This window comes from Maylandia zebra, linkage group LG19 (genome assembly GCF_041146795.1).
Source record: "Maylandia zebra isolate NMK-2024a linkage group LG19, Mzebra_GT3a, whole genome shotgun sequence".
In the NCBI taxonomy this organism is placed as follows: domain Eukaryota; kingdom Metazoa; phylum Chordata; class Actinopteri; order Cichliformes; family Cichlidae; genus Maylandia; species Maylandia zebra.
Genome location: NC_135185.1, coordinates 15,782,602 through 15,789,206, shown reverse-complemented (window position 1 = coordinate 15,789,206; position 6,605 = coordinate 15,782,602).

Genomic DNA, 6,605 nt, shown 5'->3' with positions numbered 1-6,605 from the left:
AGATAGAATGATCAGTCAAAAACCCAGACTCTGTTCGTGCTCCCTCAACTGACCTGGATGACTGATGCATTGAATGTGTTTGGTATTGATGTAATGAATCATGATGGATAAGACTTTTACTGTGGATGCACCTTTGATAAGGGTGAGTAAAAGAAACACCTGTCTTCTGGTAGCTTAAAGGATTTCAGGTGATCTCCAGGTGAGCACAGTCACACATCAGCAGTTTCCAGAAAGGTGATGAATGATCCTGGAGCTGTGCACATTCCAGTGTATACAGGCAAGACTGTACTCACTGATATTAGAATACTGTAGAAGTTAGAGTCCTTTGAGAAACGTGGGTTCTTGTTTTTTTTGTTGTTTTTGTGTGTGTTTTCTTTTGATCGAAGGATAAGCCTTAAGATGAAGAAAACTGCATTTGAAAGCTTTAAGCATATTAAACCATAGAGATCTAATCATACACCTGATGATAAGGACCCTGGGTTGTGTGCATTTGTGTGTGCACATACATGTGTATTTGCTTGCTTTTTTCTTTTTTTCTTAAGAGCCTCCAAGTGCCCGTGCTACTTCCCATTTTAACCTACATGCTTTTCATTATTTCAAAAAGCCTGTGGTTGTAGAAATTCATTTTCAGGAAAAGATTGATTTCTTTGCAAGTGGTCAGCTTGTCAATTTTTAAACATTTTTGATAACGCCTGAAAGTAGTGGAACGAACTAAGGCAATGAATTCATTATGAGCTTCCCAGCCAACAGGATAAAATGATAAGGCAAACACAAACTTATTCCAGCTTCCCTCCCTCTGAGCTTCAAGGGAGATGGTTTGTGTAAAGAAATGGGGAATTACGCTGAAATAATGAAAAGCTTAACTGTATCAATTTCAGTCTACTTAGTTAATAATCAGGCAATCTGCAAAAATAGAGTTTATTGGCAATTAATATAGAAGGAGCACCACATTTCTGAATAAAAGTGGTCAAGTTGTCCTTAAGAGTAATGCTACATGTACATCCCATTTGCCCCCCATCTCATTCCTTTTTAAGATTTTATTTATTTAATCACTAGTGTGTTTGGTGTGTTTGGTGTGTATTTGTGTATCAGGCTCCCATGTTAAGGGTTTTAAGTCACTACTGTGCCACTGAATTACACAAAAAAATCACCCATGCCCCAAACTCAGCTGAACTAGCAAACCTAGTAGAATCCATATTTTCATGTAGAATAATTGTTATATGTAGCTTAAACCATTAATGCTCTTATGAAGATCAGATTGCTTCTAAATGTTAATATTTTAATTGCCACACACAGGAATATCACTAAAACTGTTATTAGTATGTACATAATGATATAAAACTATAATCTGATTGAACTGTTAACATTTGATAAAACCTGACTCTAATAGCACGTTCAATCTAGCCTTAGTATCCGTTAATCCTTCTTCCTGTACATAGTGAAGGGGCATTTAAAACTGTCTAGACAGCAGCTTTTTTTTGTCTCTGCCCCTCCTCTCAATTAGCTCTTGTCCACTTTCCAAATGAGGTGCAGTTCATCATAAACGAGGCTATTGTCATTAACCACTACAGTGGACTCTTCACCACCTTTTTAAAACATTGTTTCAAAAATTATAATAATAATGAAGAAAGTTACAAGTATATACGGGCATGACTACTTCTCAGCCTCTACAAGAATAGCTGTGTGTGACTCACAGTTCAAGAAAGTTCATCCACTGTCTGACACAAACTGCTGTGGCTCCCATCCTTTATATTCAGTAATAAGGGATTGCACATGCTGCACTGTGAGGTGCTATCGCTTATTACTCAACACACATGTAAAGTAAAATTATATTAGAACAGCTTAGCCACTGTCTTTACTGAAACCTTAATCATAAGCCACTCAGCCCAATTATCAATACAAGCCAAACATTTCAGCGATATCAAGCTGCTTAAAATTTGCAGTTCCAACAGAACAAGATTTCTTATAAAAGACTGACTAGATGGAACCCAAAGATTTTTAGCGTTAGTCTAATTAAAAGTCTGCTTTTTACTGGGCAGTGTGTGTGTGTGGCATTAAAAGTGTCACGATAAAAGCGATATCCTTGTAAACCTCAAAACATGAAGAGTCGTCAGGAACAGAGCGTAATAGAAACTTTCCAAGGCAGTTGGATCCTGGTGATGTGGTCAAGTGAAGAGAAAACCATATTAAGTACATCCAGTCTGCATGAAATCATACAGATCCAAGAGTAGAACAAAAAAATCACCTCATCATTTTAAAGTTTGGTCAGGTTCACAATTAGCTCAGTCACAATTGCTTGGGCGACCGTGTTCCAGGGGGTTGGGAAGCTCATCTTGTAACCGGAAGGTTGCCAGTTCGTTCCCCAGCTATGTCGGTCCTGGTTGTTGTGTCTTTAGGTGAGACACTTCACCCCACCGCCTACTGGTGTTGGTCAGAGGGGCTGATGGCGCAATATGGCAGCCTCGCTTCTGTCAGTCTGCCCCAGGGCAGCTGTGGCTACAACTGTGGTTTGTCTCTACCAGTGATTGAATGAATAGTGGAATTGTAAAGCACTTTCAGTGTCTAGAAAAGTGCTATATAAATGCAATCTATTATTATTATTATTATTATTATTATTATTATTATTATTATTATTTAAAGCAATGTACATATTTGAGAGAAAATAAGGAAAACCCAGCATATGTGCTCTATATTTTTCACTGAAAGTGATGTATTTTGTTATGTGTTATGCATTTCTTAAGACGTAAAACGTATAGATGTCTTGAAACATTTAATTATATAATGTATGCATTTTTCATCAAAAACCTCACTCAGTTTTCCAAAAAATGCTAAAATAAGACACATTTATAATTTGGCAACATGCATCAATGAAATGTTCGTTCTGCATCCCAAAGTGATCGCGTTTGTAACTCCCTCAGCTCTGGCAGGTTCCATTTGTTTACCTGTTTACACATGTAATATATCTCACACATGATCAGTGTATTGACTTCGACATGTAAAATCCGATAAATGTCTATTTGAATGCTTCGTTTTATACAATAATAGAATTCAGGTTAAAAATCTTTCTTTATACACAAACGGTAATTAGAAATTATCTTGGGATCTGCATGTATGCATTACCATATGGTTAGAGGCAGACAGAAGAGCAGTCTGCCTTATGTGTTGCTTAGAAGAGAGAATTTGGCAGACATGAGCGCACTTCAAATTAAAGACAATTTTCAAACAAGTCGACTTGTTTCAGAAAAGTCTAGAGCTGAGTTCAGGTCAGAAGAATCCAGCTGAATACTGAACTGCGCCCACACTGAAGCGCGTGTCCTCTTGCAAACTTTATTTAGTATCCACTTTGTGTTAATCTGAAATCATTTTTTCACACCTTGATCAAATAAAAGGTGGCACATGAACACAGCTTTTATAGAGTCTAATGGGTCCCATTAGACTAACTAACTGTAGCCACTTTTCATAACTGTCTGAATTAAATTTCCGGTTACACAGGGAATCGTAGATTTTATTATCAGATGCTTGGCAGGTTAAACTGTTTGTGCAAAGGTGAGGCAGGCTTCAGTCATTTTTCCCATTATTGCAATTAACACTGCCTTGGCAAAATGTTCTAGATGTTTTTTGCTGTTTTTGTTTTTGTCATCTGAATCTGATTAAAAGTCACGCTTTTAGGATACAGGAGTCTAAATCAGCATTGCTTCTGACATGCTAACTAGCTAAAGTCAGGGCTAAACCCCTCCAGTGCAGTGATTAATGTGAGCGTTGGTCATGCTCGGTGCTCTGTGGACCACAGCTAAAAGGATGACATTTTTCAAGTTCACTACACACAGAATTGCCTTTTATCAAATGTTTACCCTCTGCACCTGTGAGCATGGAATGTAAGAGATGACCACCCCCAAACTCTTTTTACAGCTGTCAAAGGGAAACTCCAAATCTTGAACACTTTCTGTGCAAAATCATCTTTTTTCTTCATTTAAAAAAAAAAAGAAGACTTATTGCTTTTCTTCAACGCGGCAGGTCTCTGGTGTTTGATTTATGGAACTAAAATGAAAAATGTCATGAGGTTGGAATGCTAAAGGAAGCAGGACTGTTGCCTCCACGTTGTAGAATGCACAGCTTTGCTGCGTGAGACTCTGCACATCCTTCCTCAATCATCGCGGCTGCGTGTTGTGAATACACGAAAGCAAAAACTGACAAAGATAAAAATGACTTTGAAGCTACGAGAAAGGAGGAAAATATGCTGATTGACAACTCCAGAGGAGTGCATTGGGATCTTTTCTCCTCTCTGTGATCAAACATTCTCCTCTGCCTCTACTGTGACCAACTTTGCAACACTGAGAGATGCAGGAAGTGAATGGATCGGGCCATGAAGTCTGATGATTCTGGCTGAAACAGTCTCCAGCAGTGGAGACTCTGGTGCTGATTTATGAGGTTTACTGCATGCTGTGAAAAGTGGCAGGCAAGGGGGGAAGGGTCTTTGTAGAAACTTATCTTTCTGTAATTTATCACACTACCACTCCCCCACCGACCTTCTTCCATTGACTCGTTTGTGAGCTGGATACAAGCCATGGTGCAAACATAATGAACAATGTAGCTGGTGAGTACACTAGAGCTCGTGGGTAATGGATATCTAGTATTTGTTTCATTTTACTCAATAACGACCAAAAAGTGGAAAGAGTGATCACTCAGAAAGTAATTAAGCTCACATTGGCGGTCTGGTAAATGGCTTTCAAAGTGCAAGAATACAGCAATAACAAAGAGCCGTTCATCTCAGCCCATACACGCTTCACTCTTCTCTTACTTTAGCCTGTAGTGCTCCAGATGAATAAATATAGATCACAATTATGCACGTAAATAACTGTTCATCGAAATAATTTTAAAGTGAAAAATGGAACTTCAACCAAAATTCCTCATTCAGAGATTTGCTAGTTAAAAATCAATTTGGCTAACATAACCAATGTGTTTAATCTATTATTAATAACCCCAAATAGCATCTTGTTTCAGTGAATGCTTCTGCTGTTTCCACAGTCCATTCGCCTCTGCACTCAAATGATCAAACTTGCATTTAGCCTCGCTTTAGCTGGTCGCACAAGCTCACCTTGACTGAAGCAATTACCAGGCAAATTCTCTAGTATTGATGTACAATATTATGCATAGAAATTGAGCGACCAGTGTAATGCTGTAAGAGCACCGTGACGCTTGCGAGTACAGCAATGCAGATTAGATATTGAATGAATTTTCAGTGTCTACTTTATCCTTTTTCGTCTCTCGCACCGTCCCAGCCTTATTCACTTCCTCCCACACCATTTATGATTCCTCACCTTGTCTGAATATGAATAAAACAACTTGTCTTGAATAATGTCTTCAGGTATGAGGTAGAATGTACGATGAATAAAGAAAGTTTCTCACCAATGTGCCTCCGACTTTCTCTTCTCTTCCACGAGGTTAGGGCGGGAGATCCAAACTGACTGAAGATCGTACTCATCTATTTTAAGTTGTTCGTATAAATTTACATGAGAGATGTGTATGGCGTGGAAAGGGAAAATGGAAATTTGTAAAACAAGAGAAGGAGCTGATGATAGTACAGCCTCTGCTTCAGGTTTGGCTCACAAACCTTGAATTTTAAGTTTGTTACCACAGTTAATCACAAATTTATGCATGTGTCCAAACCCATCACAAATAAGTTAATACTTCCTTGTCCAATACAGTGCAAATTAAGGAAAAAGGAAAAAGAAGAATGGTAAAGAAGAGCCTTTCAAAAGGACACCTCCATTATTGGGAAGCAATTATACAGACACAAGGCAATGATCGATCAATAAGAAATATATTTATAATTCACTTACCACAAGTGCACCTCAATTAACCCCTAAGAAGGAGAACAAGTTGTTTCTCAAACGGGAGAAGAAAGTACTTGTAGGTAATGCTCCATTGGCTGCCTGTATATCTTAGAGTTCACTTTAAAATTCTCATGTTTGTGTTTAAATGTTTAAATGGTCTTGCTCCAACTTACCTCTCTGAGCTTCTGCATCCTTACTCACCCCCCAGGTCTCTCAGGTCAGCTGACAAGCTGCTCCTGGAGGTACCCAGGTCCAAGAGGAAGCTCAGAGGGGACAGGGCCTTCTCTATTGCTGCTCCTAATCTGTGGAACAATCTTTCCCAGCACATTAGAGAGGCCCCTTCACTGTCCACTTTTAAAACACGTCTTAAAACTCATTTTTACTCTTTGGCTTATGACACAGTCTGACCCTGATTTTATTGTTTTAATCTAATGTGCTGATTTTATTGTTTTAAATGTGTTTATATATATATTACTTATCTTATATTATTATTATTACTATTTTTCTCATTTTTTTAACATGCTCAATGTATCATGTTTGGCATGTCAAGTGTACAGCACTTTGTGTTCAGCTCGTGGCTGATCTGAAAGCGCTATATAAATAAATTGCTTGCTTGCTTGCTTGCTAATACAACAGAGTTAATTTTTTTTAATGTTATTAATTAATCACAATGGGTGTGTGTATATACCTTGTGAATTAAACACAGGTTGCAGTTGTGCAATCAGCAGACCGCTGCATTAAGCAGGGAAAAATCAGACTTCACACTGAATA